Below are 20,684 nucleotides of genomic sequence, written 5' to 3'. Positions count from 1 at the left end.
CATAATCTATCTCCTTCAAAAACATATCTTATATTCAAGATAAAATAGGATATAATCCGTCACATCCAATTGCCTGACTTTCATACATGAGCAAAGTGATGGATGCTCTTTGCCAACTCCCATCAAGCAAGACTTACCCACTAATGATCTTTTCACTGACATATTGTATGTGCTCCAACAGGATCACTTTAGTGTGCACCTCAGTGGATAAAAGAGCATAATTACAGAAGTGAAGAATGGGTGGATTTCCCTAATAAGTTCCAAATATGTTTGTATGCCAAACAATTGCTAATAATACATACGAGACCAAAAATGTTAAATCCGAATTGCTGAATAATGACTGCCACCAATAAAAAGTTTAAATCATCCAAGTTACAAAATAGCATAATTTTTAATGCAACTTGTATGTATCAGTAAGCCATTTGTAGATGGTCTCACCATGATACAGGAACTCAAAATTGTTATAGCCACTAAACAAAATGATTTGGAAATGCTTTGTGTTTTATATTCACATCTGATGTTATGTTCTTTCATGAGGCTGGTTGAAGAATAATTTGTTTCAGAGAGAAGACTAAATCAAGTTATTACATGCTTGGAGTCGCTTAAAATTTAGTGGAACATGAAAACTGCAGATGCTATGATTGTAATAAAAACACAGGAATGTGGAATAATTTAGCAGCGTCCATAGGAGATAGATATATAAAATCGAGGTTTTGTGCTTGAGCCTTCCTTCAAGGTCCGAATTAAAAGCAGACAGTCACCTGAATTAAAAGGCTAGTGAGAAGGGAAGAATGGGCAGGGGAAAGAGTACAGACAAACAGACAAAAGGTTTTAATTAGATATGGATGGAACAGAAAATAGAGGAAATGTGAGAATTATCTGGGGGAGCAGATGGGTTGTTTTTGGGCTTGTGTAAGTAGAGCTGGGGGAAAAGAGACAGAGGCAAAAGGGAAGAGAGAGAGAGAGAGAGAGAGAGAGAGACACACACACACACAGATAGAGGAAAGGAGACATAGGGATAGATGGGGAGATGGATGGGGCTAACAGAAACTGGAGAAGTTGATGTTAATGCAATCCAGTTAGTAGGTGCCCAGACGGAAATATGAGGTGTTATTCCTCCAAATACGGTTGGTCTCAGTTTGGCAGTATATGAGACTATGGACAGACATGTTAGCAAGGAAATGGGATAGGGCATGATTACTAGATGTCTTCTCTAAAGTAAAATGGTAAACCAGATGGGTTTTATGAGAATTCTGTAGTTTTATCGAACCATTATGATAGCAGAAATAAAGAAGTCCTTCAGACCTTCAGATGTATTTAATCAACTGACTTTAATTCTTTCAGCCACTGTGAAAGAATTTGAAATATCATGTTGAGATCATGACTTAATTATCTCTGGACAACTTGCTCAGTAACTTAATAACTCTATAACCTTGCCCCTCCTTTGTCACAGGTGTCTGGCCTCTACCATTTTATTTATTATTAGCTAAGGAGTACTGGGACGAGTTGCAGTCGCAGTAAAACACAGAGGCCAAATGGGAAATCTTATTGACTTTATACAGTCACATTCACAATTTGAGCTATTGCGAGAATTTGCTTTCAAGGTATTTAAAGCAGATATTTTTTTAGGCGCAATTGATTATTGAGGAGAGTGGATGGAAGCCCTAAATAATGTGGTAAACAATGGAAATATCTGGATTATTTTAAACACTGTGTATTACTGTATCACATTATTTTATTCAAAGTAACACAAGTAGTCTGTTTAAGCAGAAGCCAATTGTTTTTTATTTCTAACTCTTTTAATGTCTTTATGTGAGTCTTTGGTCAATCAATTCCAATAGACCGTGATATTTCTAGTTGCAAATTCAAGCATAGTGAAAATTAGTTTATCCACAGAAATTGTGAAACTCTCTTAAAATTGTCTCAGACAAAGGCAGGGCTTAGGAGGGGGTAGGAGTGTGTTGGGAATGGGTAGATGTTATAAAGGCATTGAGTGTAAAAGAGAATAGTTTAAAATTCAGTTACAGTCCTCGAGTTTAACCAGCAGCTTGTCTTATATTATCACAGACACAAGAACAACAGACTTATACCCCGTGAGGTTGGCAGAATGATGAGAGGAGATAACAAACAAGAAGCATTAAGAGGAGGGGCAGATTTGCAAAAGGCCTGTGGGGATCATTTCCCTAAACTCTAAAGAGCCAATGTACAAGATGTGACTGCTTTTTAAAAAGAGTTGTGACTAAAATCTGTGGATTGATGCAGCCACACATCTGACCTCAGACCAAGGAAAGGATATCAATGCCCAGGCCTGTGAAGGTGACCATCATTTTGTAGTTATATTTGTCTAACTCCTTGAGGAGATTCAATTCTTTCAACCCCCCAATGTGCTACTAAAGGAGGTCACTGAACATTTTCACACAGAAAACAGATCAATTTAATTTCCTCATTCATGAGAAAAGTTAGCAGGACGGGCAAAGGATTGGCTTGGATTGCAGGCTTCTTTCTCAAGCAGTTCAGTACATATTGCCTTGCATGAAGTTCACATGAACTTGGGTCAACTGAAAGGTCTTTAATTCCTGCAACTATGCTGTTTGATCCAGAGAGTCTATCATAATCATTGAATGACTATTATCCTTTAGGAGTCATGATTCTGCAGTACTTTGCGACGGCCACTCTTTCACAGAACCTGGGATTTAAGCCTAGGACATGACACAATCTACACACACATACACACACTGATGAAAGGTCTTGCCCATCCCCAAGAAAGATTATTGAGTCCACCTCATGGTGTCTTTGTGCAATATTCCCACTGCCTGAACTTCTCCAAGGATGACTGCATGACTGAAGATTCAGCCAATCAAGTACCTATATTTATCTGCATTGTAAAAGCATAATTACTGAACAGTGACAGTAATTTGAAACACATTTCTCCACTTTGCTACAGTCCAACAATCAACATTTTCTCCAAGACTGCCTATGTCCTCTCTCAAACAACAGGATTAGAGCCAAGCACTGGTACCAATTCTGCTTCATTCAATGCAGGCCCCTTGGCTTAGAATCACATCGGTTTTCAAATGGCTGCACATTTTGTGCCTTTGGGACCCACCTCTAATGGAAGTCTGTCCATCAGGAAATTGGAGCAGGTACCAGTACATCTTGTTGCAATTCACCTGCACCCTGATTTAATCTTCTATTGCACTTCTCACATCTGATCAAGTCACCAACTATTTGCTCACAGTTTTATCATCAGAAGTTACATGCTTCGTGTCCTTAGATTGTCATTCATTCATAAAACACACAGAAAGTCATTGCTCGGCTGAGTGGCATTTTTCCAGGCACCACACCTACACATTGATTTATGACACAATTACGACTCACACTACAAAGTGGAATAGAATCTGGAATAGTAGTTCTTACATGGTTTCAAGCACATAGGACCTTATAGTTGGAAATAAACTCTTGTAATTTAAAAAAAATCTGCTACAGAGCTGAGCTACTTTCAAGAGTCCCTGCAGTTTTGAGAACTTACTCTTATGTAAAAAGCTTTATGAGCATTTTAGCTCCAATTGACACAATTTATTTTTGATGAGTGTGACCAGAGTAATGTGTTCAATGAAAGTTCAAGTTGCTTCATGAGTGAATGTGGCTTTAGAAGTGATAGCAGACCAAGAACACAGAGTGCAGAGTATGAACACGTTACCTTGTATTCAGTGTCAAAAACAAAGGAAGATTTACCCAACGGGAATTTCAGAAGAAATACACGTGATTGAAACAGCTCAGAGCATAGCTTATATTTTAAATTTTGTACTGATTCACAAATATTCTATGGATAAGGTGAGAAACTTATTCCAATCAATAGAAAAAGGTACATCTCTGAATTGGAGCTATTCCATTTACTGTGAATTTTTCACTCAGTAAATGGAATTCCATAGCCTTTTGGCAATTTGTGTGTTCTGTTTCCAGAACTCCTTAAGGACTGCTGAATTCATACAACACGTTGTTGATATTTTAAGTTCAACTTTAGTTATGTCCAAAGGTAATTGAATGGCTATGCTGAGATATGTGCTACATTTGGCACAATCCCTGTGTAATCACTCAGGCTTTGCTTTTAATCAAAGTATTTCTATGTATTTCTATTAAAAATAATAGAGTAAAATCCAGCAAGAAAACAGATGAAGTTTGATTATGTAAGTAGCTAATGTTGGGGATCAAGTTTTCCAATTATAATTCCACATCTGTGTTTGCAAGCATCATAGATCTACAATGAACAGACCCTGCAGGGTGAAGGTTCTGTAGCCCCAAGTGCACCAGGGTGGTGCACAAATAGACCTGAAAGCATGAAGGTTAAAATGAACAGTGTAGGCTGAACACCTCACCAACCAAAAGGAAAATGTCAAGGTAGAGTGCAAGCAGACATGAAAGAAATACACCATGTTGTGTGCAAATAGTTCTTGAAGAGTAGAAAGAAGGGGATAGGAGAGCATTTAGTTTCAGCAGACCTGAAATGATTAACATGAAATGGATCCTATTGGATGAAGTTTCTGTGGCCCCAAAAGGAATTTGTCGAATGGTACACAGGTGGTCATGAAAGAGTGGAGCTCCTCTGCCTTAAAGAGAGGTTAGGGTGATGCAAAAGGATCTGAAGGGAAGGAGAAAAGTGAGTGGTGGGGGGGGGGAAGAGAGAGAGTGGGGGAAAGGAGAGAGTGAGAAGGGGACAGAGAGTGGGAAGGGGGAGAGAGTGAAAGAGGGGGAGAGAGAGGAAGAGACAGAGTGGGAGAGTGTAGGAAGGATAGAGGGCTTTGGGTGGGGAGAGAGTGTGGGAAGGGGAGAGAGTGTGGGAAGGGGAGAGAGTGTGGGAAGGGGAGAGAGTGTGGGAAGGGGAGAGAGTGTGGGAAGGGGAGAGAGTGTGGGAAGGGGAGAGAGTGTGGGAAGGGGAGAGAAAGAGAGAGAATTTGGCCTCAGCGGATGTGAAAGGATGAAGATTAAATGGATGATGCAGGGTGAAGTGCCGTGGACTTTAATGAATATGCTATGTGATGCTCAAGCTAACATTATTCCATTGTTTGAGAAAGGTTCTCAGAGTAATCAGGGAATTATGGGCTGGTGAGCCTGACATCATTAGTGGGTAAATTGTTGGAAGATATTCTAAGGGAATGGGTATACAAGTATTTGGATAGACAGGGAATGATTAGAGATAATCAACATTGCTTTGAGCATGGTACAAGTTTAACCAATTTTATAACATTTTTCCAGGAGGTTACCAGGTAAGTTGATGAGGAAAAGGCAGTGGATGTTGTCTTTCATGGACTTTAGTAAGGCCTTTGACGAGGTCCATAAGGGAGGTTGGGCCAGAAGATTTAGTCACTTGGCATTCAGGGTGAGGAGGTGAATTGAATTAGACATGCCAGCAGCCATGCAGGAATTACTGTGCTGGTTCTGGATGCAGTAGTCAGCTGCCTTCGTAACTCTCACTCCAGATTTTTCCTCAGGGTTTACTCCCAAAGCCTTTCCCATTAGTGAGTATAGTCACAAGGCAGCGGAGGTTTGAAATTAGAGCTTTCTATCTCCTAGATGAGTTACCATCCGTGGTTAATGAGCCCCATCTGCCTGGAGCAACTGGTTTCAAGGCACCTGTGGCCTGTCTTTGACCCTTCTCCTGACTGTGAGAACAGCTCCACTGGGCATAAGAACTATGTCACACATGAAGGCCAGAAGTTAGACTTGGTGAGCATTTGTGAGGCAGTGGGAGCCCATCCCCACAACCACCCTTCAGCTATGACAACCGTTAGAGCACTTTTGTCATCCACATCAATTATATATTTTTGAGACATACAGCAGTGACAAACCATTTCAGCCCATGAGTCCATGCTGCCAATTTTACACCTAATTAACCCACACCCCTGGTACATTATCTGGATGATAATGTAATATATTGGATAAGCAAATTTGCAGATAATACTAAGATTAAAGGTATAGTGAAAAAGGCTCTCAAACTTTGCAGTGAGATCTGGTCCAGCTGGAAAATTGGGCTGCAAAATGGCAGATCTATGTAAATGTAGACAAGTGTGAGGTGTTGCATTCTGGGAGGAAAAACTATGGTAAGATTTACAAGATAAACTGTAGGGAACTGCTGAGGTGGTCGAACAGAGGGATCTGGGAGTTCATAATTCCTTGTAAGTGTCATTGCAGGGTCATAAAGAAAGCTTTTGACACATCGGCCCTTATAAATCAAAGTCCTGAGCACAAGAGTTCAGATGTTATATTGAAGTTGTAAATGACACCAGTGATTTCAAATTTGGAGTATTTTATGCCATTTTGGTCACCTAACTACAGGAATAATACCAGTTAATATTTAAAGAGAGCATAGAAAAATTACAAGACATTATCAGGACTTGTTGGGCTGAGTTAAAGGGAAAGGTTAAAGGTTTAGGACTTTGTACCTTGGAGTATCAGAGAATGAAGGGAGATTTGATAGAGGTATTAAAAATTATGTGGAATATAGCTAGGGTAAATGCGAACAGGCTTTTTCCACTGAGGTTAGGTGAGACAAAAACTAGAGGACATGGCTTAAGGATGAAATGTTTGATGAGAACATTAGGGGGAACTTCTTCACTGAGAGGGAGGTGAGAGTGTCGGACAAGTTGCCAGAGAAAGTGGTGGATTTGGGGTTAATTTCAACATTTAAGAGAAGATTAGATAAGTACATGGATGGGCGGGGTATGGAGGACTATGGCCTGGGTGCAGGACGATAGTACTTGATGGAATAAATAATTTGCTACAGACTTGATTGTCTGAAGGGCCTCTTTCTGTGCAACATTATTCTATGGTTCTAACAAGCAATTTGTGTATTAACAAGAGCCTTGGATATCAATAAGAAATTCAATCTTAGTAGTATTTTTATAAACCCCATGTACCATCTTCTACATAAATAACAGAAGACTTCTTCTGTTTAATGCCTACATTTCCTCAGCCGGTTGGTTGGTTTCTCAGCAAGACATGGCAACTTGTAAATTTATTTATAGAATTTCCCCATCTGTTCTGCTGGATGCGAAGTTAATGAGGAGAAATAACTCAGAATTAACTACATTGCTTATCGTGTTTATTTTATTGTATTCTTTAATTGCATCCATCCTGTCCTGATTCCATACTCACTCTGTGTCTATCAAGATGCTTGAAACTAAAATCCAGGGTGAATAAAAAATTAAAACAGTGCTGATCATGAAGGAGTACAATACTTCCTGCTGTGATTATCTCAACAGAGAAGAACAAATTCTACACTGAACAATCCTATAGCTTAAAGATCATATAGTTACATGTTATAATGTGGCATACATCAATATTATATATGCCATATATGTAACATCCCTTCTATAATAATGGAAAGATATTTAAAAGTTAAATCATACCTAAGATAACCACCCTGCTCTGTATGCTTTATTTTAGCATGATATCTTCCAGATGATTAGATGCATCTTCCATGGCTGGTCCTAATGGTTGTAGTTCTTCTGTGGCTTGCAGTCCAGCTGTGGTTCCTTGGTCTGCAAGACTATTGGTGCATCAGCTGATATCTTTTTCTTAAAACTGGTCAGTAATTGGTTGGGATCTTGGATATGTTGATGAACAGGGCTTCCCAAAAATGGCAACACATTTGGATAGGGTCATGATGAAGGTTTTATTGCTTTTCTTTATAAGCAGGGGTATTGAGCACGCAATCTGGGTCATGATGTTGAAGTTATGAAAGGCATTGCTTAGTTCACACTTGGAAGTCCCCTTTAAATCTTTCCGTTCTACAGTCTTTTGGGAAAAAAAAGACTGAAAATCCATCCTTTAGATGTCCCTGCTAAAAGGTTCTGACTATGTTTTGATCTCATTTGTCAGGAGACCTTTTCTATTAAATGCCTATGATGGAACAACATGGAGGAACTACTACAGAAGATGGGATGGATGTGCATAAGTATTTCCCAATGTACTCAACTGAGCCACAGATGGTATGAAATCCAGCTCCAAATGTTCTGATTTCATTCCAGGTCATGGATGGTGAGCTCCAGCTATGAATGAATTAGCTGCACCATGCTCTCAGAGGTATTAAATGATGTACAGGAAAAGGTTCAAGAATTCGAGTAAATGTCCTTATTTCTTAACTCCAGATCAATCATTTAGTAGCAAATAAAATTTTGCAATCAATTATTCTGAGCAAGTGGAGTACTTAGAATGATTTAACCTAACTGAAAAGCTTCAATTTAGATTTGCAAAAGGCAGTTATCATGAGAACAATTCAACAAAATGATTTGATAAAGCAACAAAAAAGTATGTAGATGCAGATTATTCACAGTAAATTTGTTAGATGATCAGATACTTTATTAAAAAATGCCATAAAAAGATATATAGTGCAAAATTGCATCTCATTATTGGATATAATGTGAATATACACATTTGTACGATAAATTGTATGGAATAATTAATGGATGAAGAACAAATTATCAAAGAAATAGTGGCAATAGAAATATCCTAAAGTAGTGAAAAAATCATGTTTTACAGCTGGGAAAAAAAGTGATACTTATATGGCAAGCCTTTCTCAAATCCTGCCGGAGGGAGATGTTAGTAACAGAATCGTTAAATTTCCTGATGGCTTAATAACCCAAAAGCCTTGAAGTTGAAGCATAGAACTGTTTCATTACTATGTCTGAAACAGATTTAAACTTGTTAAAGTACAATTCCAACATTCATATTTCATCAGCTTAGAAATATGAAGTCTGCATTATAATAGCCCGAGTAAGTATACAGTACATCCGGGGATTTCACACTGCAAATCATTGGAAAGGTAGTTTGTATTTCCCAGATGGGAATCAAAAAAAGGTGATCCTAATATCTAAACAATACTTCAAGATTGGTGCAAACACTTCAAATGTAGCTCTTAATTCATTTTGGACTGTATTTAACAAAACTGAATTTGAAAGCGAGTTTATAAGCAATTTGCTGCACTAAACTAATTAAAATTTTTAATTTATTATTTTGCATGGGCAAGAACTCAAGATATTGTGCACTGCAATTCTGACATGCTCACCATGGGAGTTAGACTGCAGAATATTTTGACACCCTCTAATGGCTCAGCTTTTATAAGGTCAGTGCGTCACTGTCCATTAATATTGCCTGCAGTATCCTTAGACTACCCAGAGCAAAATCTCTTCGTATCAGAATCATAACTGATTTGCACAGCTGAGCTGTTGGTACCAAGCTATGGAAGAAAACTTTGCAATAATAATTGATAAGAAAAAAAAATGCATAATTACTTGTAACTTGGGGCCTGATGCTGGAAGGCCTGAGGAAGAAAAGATTCACCGCTTGCATTCCTTAGCATGCAGTCTTCTACCCTTGTTCAATTTACTATGTGCTATTTCTCAGAGAAAGTTTTATTTATCAAAGGAATAATGTATTAAGGTGCAAAGAGTATTTTTTATTTTTACCTTCTGTTTACTGTTGGATCACCCTGCAGCATAATTCCAGCAAGAATTTGGTAAACCCAGCAGGCAGCTTCACCTGCTGTTATGGCATTGGTGCAGGGTGGGATGTCAGGCTGAAAATCCACAAGGATACAGTAAAAGAAAAGGTTGTAAACAGATAGCTGGCCATTTGATTTGTGTGCGGATTAAGCACATGCAAGCCTCCACCTCTCCTCCTCCCTGTATTTTATAGGCCTTTTGTTTATACAGTCGCCAGTGGTCCCCTCGAGGACTGTGGTTTAAGCTATTCATCATCTTCTCTGTACCTGAAAATTTCCACAGGATGTTGTACTTGAATCATCTAGAATACTGCATCTGAAGTACTGTGCGCAGCTCTGGTCTCCTTACCTGAGAAAGGATGTACCGGCTTTGGAGGCAGTTCACTAGGTTGATTCCAGGGATGGAGGGGTTATCCTATGAGGAGAGATTGTCATCTGGGATGGTACTTGCTGGAATTTAGAAGAATGAGGGGGGATCTTATAGAAACATAAAATTCTGAAAGGCATAGATAAAAAAGAGGTCGGTAAATTGTCTCCGCTTGTAGGGGAGACCAGAACTCTGGGGCAAAGACTCAGGATAGTAAATGTTAGATAGGGATGAGGAGGAACTGCTTTACCCAGAGGATAGTGAATCTGTGGAATTCACAGCTCATTGAAGCAGTGGAATTGACCTCAGGTTGGATAGATTTTTACATAGAGAATTAAGATAGGGAGAAAAGACAGGTGGGTGAAAATGGGTCTATCATCAGATCAGCCATGATCTCATTGAAGGTAGAGCAGGTTCAACAGGATGGACGGCCTTCTCCTGCTCCTATTTCTTATGTTCTTTTAACCTTACAATCTTGAGACAGGCATGATTCATGTCCAAACGTTGCCTCAGGCTGGCTTCCTCACTCACATTCTCCCTGTTGGCTGCAGTTTCTGGGGTTGTTTAATCATGGAAGTTTATCAATGGTCAGCTTAATCAATGTTGCAAAAGTTGGTGAGCAGTAAACTAGGTCCAGAGCTCTGACCATATCATTTCAGTGATTTTCACCCAAAACAAACCAACTTAATTTATACTGGGGTTTAAAGTATCACGGTATGGTATGGGGACACCAATACCCTTGAGTGTATAGCCCTGCAAAAGTTATTGGATACAGCCCTGGACATCACAGGCAAAACCCTCCCTACCATCGAGAATATCTACAGGGAACACTGCTGTCAGAGAGGAGTAGCAATCTTCCACACCACCCAACATGTTCTGTTCTCACTGCTACCATCAGGAAAGAAGTGCAGAGCCACAAGACTTGCAAAACCCGGTACAGGAACAGCTGCTACCCCTCCACCATCAGACTCCTCAACAACAAACTCAATCTGTGACTCATTTAAGGACACTTACTTCTGTACTTCATTGATTGTTTTTCCTCTTTGTACTGCACAGTTTGTTTATATTTCTTTATTTGTTTACATATGTACAATTTATTTGTACTACTAATAGATAGTAGTCCTGCTTGCCACAGGAAAAAAGAATTATATGTAATATCATGCATGAACTCTGACAATAAATATGAAATCTGAATCTGAAAGTGCAACTGTGCTGCTTGACATCAATGGCAATAGAAGGAATACATGTTTAAACATGGGATCTGACACCCAGCAGACTGACCAGTTTCACACGTGTAAACACCAGAAAAGGCATTGATGCTTGATCATGGATACAATATGGAAACTGGAAGAAAATTCCATTGTTAAAAAATTAACAAACAAAGCCTATCAGGCAATAAAATTGGTCAAATTAATTTAATTTGATAAATCTGATGAACTACATTCTGAGATCAATGTTGTTATTTCATGAGTGGATTCATTGAATGAAAAGAATCATAAACGTACACCAATTTCTTTGGTCAGGGGTATCAAAGCACAATGATCCGAAAAAAAATGGACATTTTCTGAATTTTCCTGTGAAGTTACCTAGGATTCTCACAAAATTTTATATCAATTAGCATGATGGATGGAAAGTGGTGTAAATTTCCATGCAAGCTAAATTAATGAAACCATGCCATCAAAAGGCACGGAGTCACAGAGTTCTGAAACAGTCCCTTCAGCTCATTGAGTCACGAGGACCAACAAACATTCATTTACACCAATCTTACACTGAACTCACTTTCATCTTTTGATATCCCTTTCTTCCCCAACTTTACCACTCACCTCCACATTAGGGCAAGTCACCAAACTGTATGTCTTTGAGAAATTAGAGCACTCGGAGGAAAGCCACAAGGAGTCACAAGGAGAACGTGCTAACTCTGCAAAGTTCAGGTTTGCGGCGACACAGTTCCTGCACCAGAGGTCAGTATTGAACTTGGGTTAGCAACAGAGCTCTGATAGCTATGCCACTTCACCACTCTCATTTTTAATATACAAGAAGGCAAACTTGATACACTTTGTTCTAACATAAAGTTTCATATTACCTGCATGTACAACATTAAAATATCTTGGAAGTGTTGTGTAATGATTTTCTTCTGAAGGGCAACAGCAGGAATGTATTCAGTAGGATCAGTAACATTTAACAGTAAGACAAATGGCCATTTGATCATTTTGTGATGGTATTGATTAGGAAGAGAATGTCGGCAAATACAAATCATTTCTGCTCATTCTTCCAATATTACCAGGGGTTGTTCGTTCACTGGAACAGTTGGACATATTTTTGGTTTAATGACTTATCTGAAAGCAGACACCTGTGACAAAGTGTGCTCACTCAATCCTGTTCTGGAAAGTCAAACATCATAAAAAACTCAAATCTTAGAATACCCTTGAGAGACTTTCTAGCATTAATAAGCCTGTTGGTATCACTTTATGAACTGAAAATTATCTGAGCTGAATGGTCTTGTATTTGCAAAGGACCCAAAAGAAGTTCTGGTTTGCCTTTTGTAAAATCAGTTTTGTGTTTGGCTCTTAACAAGAGTTCATCCAGCAATGTGATCTCAAGTATATGCTTGGCTGGCATACCTATAGTGAAAAGGGTAGCAAATCAAGTTACATGATCAAAGATAAGAAAATGTTTATCATAGGTTAGTACATGATAAATTATTTAATTTGTAAGCAAATAAACTTGTCAACAAAAATACCCCTCTTTGTAACTGGATTCTGAACTTCCTAATGGAAGAACACAGTCTATCCGGTTTGGTAGCATAACGTCAAGCACTGTTACAACTCAAGACTATGTGCTTAGCCCAGTCCTATTCATGCTACTAGCACACGACTGCATCACCAGATCCAGCTCAAACAGCTTCTTCCTATGGGCAGTGAGAACGCTGAACAACCAAAGGAACTGATCACACTGAACATCGGAGTCTCTCATATTCATGAACAATATTTATTTATTTATTTGTGCATATGAATACTTGTTCTGCATATGCATTTTTTGTTTGTATCCCTGTTAAGTTTGGTTGTTTATCTGTGTGTTTTAAATCAAGGGTTGTACTTGTGCCATTGGATGATGATAAACTTGACTCGACTTGACTTGCAGGGAATATTGGTTAAACCAACGGCTGAGGGATCGAACATCTGCCTTCTTTGGCAGGAAGGCAGTGGAGGTGGTGACGACCTTGGGTGCACATTACAGAGGTCCTCTACTGGACCCAGCACATTGAGCCAACTGTAAAGAAGAAGGACCAACATCCACTTTGCAAGAAGTCTGAAGAAAACCAGAATGTCACCAAATACTCTACCGAACTTCCGTAGGTGTAACATCATAAATATGCTGCTTGGTTGCCACAAGACCTAGTTTTGAACTTCGAGTACCCAAGAAAACAAAGAGCTGTAGGAAGTATAAAATCTAGCCAAATCCATCTCAAGCATTGACCTGTTATCCACTAAAGGCATCTATCTACATGAAGCACTGCTTCAAGAAGGTAGCCAACATCATAAAATATCCCCAACATTCCGGTCAAATTTTATTCTCGCTACTACATTCAAGCATGTTCTACAAAGGCCTGAAGTTCAGCATCATTAAGATTTAAACTAACCTTTAATTTTCCCTCTCTCCCCCACCCCCAACAACTATCAGGCTCTCCAATTTATCAATCTCCCAAAAACTCCTTGAACCCTAACTATAAACTACTCCATGAACATCAAAAGATCTGTTTGCACTACTGATATACATTTTATCTTGCACTAACTACAAGTGTGAATAATTAGACTACAAAAAAAAACTGGCACCCTTCCATCCTGAGGTTGTGCTTTCTTATCCTAGATTCCCCTTCCATGGGAAAGAACTTTGCCACATCTACTCTGTCCAGGCCTTACAACATTCAGAATGGGCTTATGTAGTCCATGGGGTACAGTCCCAAGAGCTGTCAAATCTTCCTCCTATGTTAATCCCTTCATTCTAGGAATCATTTTGGTGTATCTTCCTTGAAATCTTTCCAAAATATGCACACCTTTTCTTAAATAAGGAGCCCAAGCAATACCTTGTACTCCAAGTGAAGTCTCACCATTGCTTTACAAAGCCTCAACATTACATCCTGATCTTATATTCCTCTAGATATGAATGCTAACATTGCATTCATATTCTTCACTATTGGCTCAACCTGGAAGTTAATCTTTCAGGTATCCTGCACAAGGACTCCCAAGTCCCTTTGAATTTTCTCTCCATCCAAACAATAAACTGCCATTTTATTCCTTCTACCTAAATGCATGACCATGCACATTCCAACATTGTACTTCTTTGTCCATTCTCCTAAGTAAGCCTGCAGCCTTTCAGTTTCCCCCACTACCTGGCCCTCCACCCATCTTTGTCTCATCTACAAACTTAGCCACAAAGCCATTTATTACTCAATCCAGATCGTTAACTTAAAATGTAAAAAGAACACCAACCCCTGCCTAACACTACTGAGAACTCATAGCCAACCAGAATAAGATCCATAATTCCCACTCTTGTTTCTTGCCTATCAGCCAATGCTCTAACCATGCTAGTATCTTTCTGGTAATTCCATGGCAAGCCTTACTCAAATCCTGCCCAAGGGAGAGGTTAGTAACTGTATCGTTAAATTGCCTGATGGCTTCATAGCCCCAGAAATCTTAAAGTTGAAACACAAAACTGTCTCATTACTGTGTTTGAAATAGATTTAAGCTTGTTAAAGAGCAATTCTAGCATTCATATTTTGTTAGTTAGAATTGTGAAATCTGCATTATAATTGCATGAGCAACTATTCAGTATATCCTGGGATTTCATACTGCAAGATATTGGCAAAGGAGATTGTACTCAAATGTAGATGATCCTAATATCTAAACAATACCTCAAGATTGGTACAAATGTAGCTCAATTCATTTTGCACTGAAACTATTTAGTAATTCCATGGCTCTCATCTTGCTAAGCTCTCTCCAGAGCGCTACCTTGTCAAAGGCCTTTTGAAAATACAAATATACAACATCCACTTCATTTCCTTTGTCTAGCCCAATGGTTCTCAACTTGGTTTGTCTGCTCATATTTCACTTTAAGTAATCCCTTACTAACCACAGATCACTTATGCCATTGGTGCTCTGTGGTTAGTAAGGAATTCCTTAAGGTGGCATGTGAGTGGGGAAAAAAAGTTTGAGAAACACTGGTCTAGTCTGCTTGTGGTTTCCTCCAAAAAATACAGGTTTGACAGGTATGATTTTCCATCATGAAGACTATGCTGACTTTAGTCTATCTGGTCATGAATCTTCATAAACTCATTCTTGACAATTGAATCTAATAACATCATAAATACTGATGTTAGGCTAAGAGGTTTATAATTTACTTTCTGCTGTCTCCTCCCTTTTTAAATAGAGGAGTGATCTTCACAATGTTCCAGTTCTCTGGAACCATACCAGAAACTATTGATTCTTGGAAGATCATTCCTAATGTTTCCACAATCCCTATAGCTCATCTTTCAAAACCCAAATATACATTCTATTTTCTCCAGGAGATAAATCTACCTTTAGTCTATTCAACAACCCAATCAACTTCTATCTGGTAATTGTGACTGCACTCACCTCCCTCTCCTGACACCCTTGAAAGTCATATATACTGCTAATGTCTTCTGGATTGATGCAAAATACTCATTCAATTCCTCTGCCATCTCCTTTTCTCCCATTAGAATTTCTCCAGCATCATTTTCTATTGGTCTAACATCTACTCTTGCCTCTTTTTCACCCTTAATATACTTTAAAAAAAAAACACTTCCAGTACCCTTTTTGATATTATTTGCCAGCTTCCTTTCAAACTTCATCTTTTCCTTCCAAATGACCTCTGTAAGCTTTTAAAACTTTCCCAGTTCTTTTATCTTCCCACTAATTTTTGCTTCCTTGTATGCTTTTTTTTTTCTTTTCATGTTCTATCCCACCAAGACCACCTGTAAATTGGAGGAGCATCACTTGATTTTCTGCCTGGGAACTTTCCAACTGGATGGCATGAACATCGATGTCTGGTTTCTGATTACCTACTCTTCATTCTCCCTCCCTTCTCTTTTCCCTTTGTCTTCATCACCTTAAATCTCCACCTCTACCCTTTCTATTCACAGAGCTATCCATCCTCCCACTGGTTGCTGCTATCCCCTGCCTCCGTTATCCACCTATTACCTCCTGCCTTTGGGTCCATGCTCCTCACCCCCCCCCCACCATTTTGTTCTGGCACCTGCCAACATTTTTTCATACTTTGATAAAAGCCTCAAGCCTCAAAAGTTGGTTCTTTATTTTTGCTAAATAAAGGATACTGTTTGACCTGCTGAGTTTATCCAGCCTTGTGCTTTTACTTCAACCACGGTGTCTGCAGACTTTTGGGTTTTACCGCCAATTCTTTTGCCTTTACTTTAGCTTTGACTTCTCGTCGGCCATGGTTGCATCATTTTTTTCCATTCAACTATTTCTTCAGAATATAGCTGTCCTGCAACTTCCTTATTTCTCACAGAAACTTGAGCCACTGCTGCTATGCCGTCCTCCCTGCTAGTGTGGCTTTCCGATCTACTTTAGCCAGTTCCCCATTCATACCTCTGAACTCCCTATTAGTCCACTGATATACTGCCACAGCTGATTTCAGTTTCTCCCTTTCAAACTGCAGGATGAACTATATTATATGATGATCACTGCTTTCATAGAGTTCCCTTATTTTCAGCTCCCTTAAACAATACCCAATCCAGAATTGCCATTTCCCAGTTTGGCTCAGCCACAAACTGTTCTAAGAAGCCATCCTGAATCCATTCTATAAATTACTCCTTTTGAGAACAGCACCAACCTGATTTTCCCAATCAACCTGCTTATTGAAATCCCCCATGACTGTTGTAGCATTGGCATTTATCCATGCCTTCTCTGTGTCCTTCTTCATGCCATATCCTGATTGGATGCCTGTATACAACTCCCATCAGGTTCTTAATTCTACCCACATGGATTCTCTACTTCTGACCCACTATCACTCTCCAAAGATTTAATTCTATTTTTAACCAGCAGAACCACCTCTGCCTACCTTCCTGCCCTTTCAAGACACTGTGTATCCATAGATATTTAGTTTCCAGCTGTGATCTTCTTTCAGCCACGACTCAGTGATGGCACAATGTCATACCTGCCAACTTCCAGCTGCGCTACAAGATCATCAACCTTATTTCTTGTACTGCAGGCATTTAAATACAAGACATTCAGTGCTGTATTTAGTACTTTTTTCAATTCTGTTTCCAAAGTATACCAAGTTAAATCCTTAATCTTCCATTTGCAATTTTTCCCTATCCCTCCTCGCAATCCTGTGACACAGTGTTTACATTAACTACCATACCACACTATAGTGCAGCCAGCCAGGATATTCTCCATTGTGCTGCTGTAGAATGTCATTAGGATTGTATCCAGTAGCCTTGCTCTCCTCAACATCTTTAGGAAATGTAGGAGCTTCTGCACCTTCCTGACTATTGAGAAGATGTGTGGGTCCAGTATAAGTCATCCTTTAAATTTGTCTTTGTCTGGGTTATTAGGTACAGATACTACTTAACCTTAATTGTAGTACATCCTCAGCCTCTTTTCGCTGAAGCTTCTTGAGCCAAAGTCTCTAACTCACCACTCCTATACTGGGCCACTCACACACTGGCTGTTCCAATTGAACTCCCCTTCTTATTTACTGCAGACTTTATCTGTAGACTCCATCCAATTGCCAAGGTTCGTTCTTTGCTTCAATTGAAATGACCCTGAAAGAAAGCATAACTCCCAACACTTCACCAATTTCTGACGTCCGTACTCTGTTTCAAATCTATCCTTTTATATTTATAATCCCTTACCACAATGCATTGTGAGACAGATAATTTAACTGTACTATTGTGCTGGTGTGTCAAGTAAGAATTTCAATGCATCAGTACATGGCAATAAACTCTCATCTCATATATCCTATATCACACATCAGATAGGAATGTGGCTCTCACTGCCAACTCTCCTCTTTCTTTGGGAACTCCTTGGTGCAGACAGAGTCATTTCCACGGATCAAGACCAATTACAACATTTTGCCCTATTTGGGTGGTTATACTGACTTACATTTTATTATCTCCAGGTATACCAAATAATACAATTTGAAGTCATACAAGGAAACCAGCTATTTATTGCAAAAGTAACCAGAGGTTTACTAGGTGAGGTTTTAGAAAATTTGTCAGAATCACTGGCCTGACATCTGTTGGAGATATTTTAAACCATGTCACATATTCACATACCTTACTTTACATGTATCAAGGTGAGGTATGTTCAATCATACTGGCATTTTATTTTAGAAGACTTAAAAAATTTATGAAAATTCTTTAACAGCAACTACCAATGCACACCAAGTGACAAATAGCCATACTCTGATAAACCCTGTACTGCTCAGACACACTCTGTGACAACTCCTGAATATGTGCTTTAATGATGATCTGAAATTTACTTCTGAAGTTGATTTGAAGGTTAGCAACCAGAAACAGTAATCCCATCTTTACTTCTTCAGAGGTGTTATCTGGTTCTATCCAAAGCATAAGTAGCTTTTTGCTTTTTGTCATTAAACAGGAAAGTCTACAATTGGTGGGATTGTAGTACAATTCAATAAAGTGCTAGAGAAACTCAGCAGGTCCCCTTTACTTCCAACAGATGCTGTGCAACCTGTTGAGTGTATAGTAACTTTGTGTTTTGCTTTTTAAAGGTCTTTTACATCAATTATTATAGTCACGCAACAAAAAAATATCTGCTTACGCTGGCAGAGTTTCAGGTGAGAATATTTCATTATCAACTCCTGGGGTATACCTGGAAGGGCTACTGTACCCAAACGGTTCAGTTTCTCTTCAGGATCTATTGATTTACATGGACAGTGCAAGGTAAAACATGCCACTCACTGTTCGCCAGGACTTTACAGATTGCATGTTTCTCAACATCAAATTACATGCAATGCACTTATTATATAAACCATAAAGGGGGAAAAAAAGTTTACAATGAAATGGTCCTCAAAACTTGACTTGAATTTTTCAAGATATGCTGATGGCAAAGGCTGCTTGGTACACAATCTCTGTGTAAGAAACACTAACAGACGGTTACCCACTTCAGTTGCTATTAATGTGAGATAAAAATAGGCATAATTACTATCACATATCAGTGGAAGTTGATGCAGCATGTGATCAGCACCAGCTGCCTAAATTACAGCTGAGAATCCGTGGTCTGATGACAGCCAGTTGGGCTGATTTCCTCTTCATAATTTCAAATGGCACTGCGTGGTTTCCTTTGCAGCAGGCGTCCATCTGCACCGAGTCTACTAAAGACAGCTTTACATGACTAGATTCAGATTAGGAAACCACCTGCAGAGATTAAGTAAATGGCCAATGAAGATGGAGCTGTTCACTCGCAGAAAATCAGAAATGAACAATTGTGCACGCTTGCAGGTCTGAAGGGATCATTTGTTGCAATACTGATTCTGAAAGAGAATGAACCTTCATTGGCACTGAGTTGACTCCATATAAGTTATGAGGTTAAATTCCCCACAAAAAACTAAAAAGGTTATTTTCTGCTCCCTTAAGGCAGAAGAAAAAGTGTTGGAAAGGAACATGAAAGGCAACATGATTGAGGCAGACATATCAGTGTCAATATCAACAAAACTCTATGATCAATCACTCATATATTCAGAATTATATGACATTCTTAATGAGCTGCTCTTTAAGAATTCTTTGCTTCTTTTGAACAGTTATTTTTATTTGTCTGATGCTTTCCTTCATGCTATTCCTCTGGGGCAGTCATTTTCAATGGGGGCTGTATGCCCCCGACCCCCACATCTCCCCCACTGGTGGTCACAATACATTTAAGGGGGAACCATGGAGATCAATCTTTTTTTTTTGTTTTTTTATGTAGTTAGTAAGAGAGAAGTACAGAACAAACCATCTAAGTTCATCTGCTTCACAGGGAAAGGAGCCCACAAATTTTGAGCAGAGTTCTAAGGGGGTCATGATACATTATCAATAACACCAAAAAATTGGAGTTACTAGACGACAGTCTTTTATCACCATAAGAATGGACACATGCTCCTGCTGCTGGCCCAATTCCAGACTTGGGCATACTTGCCTTCATTGGGGAATTCCAGGGGGAGGAGTTACAGGGAGGAGGCAGGGTAGCCATTCACAGAAATACAGTGCCAATGGCATAGCACCATCACAGTCGTATCACCACAGGTCATAACCAAAATAAGGTATAGAAAGGCTGCTCTAGGTGATCATTAGAACATAGAACACCACAGCACAAGCCCTTTGGCCCTCAACATTCCTACCAAAAAATAAATAAACTCTCCTCACCTCGTAGCCCTCTATTTTTCTTTCATTCATGTGGCTGCCTAAGAGACTCTAAAATGCTCCTAATGTTTCAGCCTCTACCACCACCCCTGGCAAGATATTCCAGGCACCCACAATTCTGTGTGAAAAAACTTACCCCTGACGTCTCCCTTAAACTTTTCTCCCCTCACTTTGTTTAGATGTCCTCTACTCTTGCCCTGGAGGAAAAAAAGCAATGGCTCTCTATCTTATCTGTGACCTTCAAATTTTTGTAGACCTCCATTATATCACCTTTCATTTTTCTTCGCTCTATCTCTGCTAACCTTGCTTGATAAGGCTTATTTTCCAGTCCAGGCAACATCCTAGTAAATCTCCTTTGCACCTTCTCCATAGCTTCCACACCAATCCTATCATGAAGTGACCAGAACTGAACACAA

General features: G+C 39.2%; 1 long non-coding RNA gene across 1 annotated transcript in view; it reads left to right on the top strand.

Moving 5' to 3' along the window:
* Window positions 1–14,549, top strand: part of LOC138743244 (uncharacterized) — a 38,667-nt gene extending 24,118 nt beyond the window's left edge. Inside the window, exons 4-7 of the long non-coding RNA XR_011344752.1 lie at window positions 2,068–2,316; window positions 7,879–8,082; window positions 9,026–9,121; window positions 13,008–14,549. This is a non-coding gene — a long non-coding RNA (uncharacterized lncRNA). The remainder of the gene's footprint in view (window positions 1–2,067; window positions 2,317–7,878; window positions 8,083–9,025; window positions 9,122–13,007) is intronic.
* Window positions 14,550–20,684: the final 6,135 nt, after the last annotated feature.

The sequence above is a fragment of the Narcine bancroftii genome, chromosome 9 (genome assembly GCF_036971445.1).
Source record: "Narcine bancroftii isolate sNarBan1 chromosome 9, sNarBan1.hap1, whole genome shotgun sequence".
In the NCBI taxonomy this organism is placed as follows: domain Eukaryota; kingdom Metazoa; phylum Chordata; class Chondrichthyes; order Torpediniformes; family Narcinidae; genus Narcine; species Narcine bancroftii.
The sequence above is the reverse complement of the archived record's forward strand: the minus strand, read 5'-3'. Positions and strand labels throughout refer to the sequence as shown.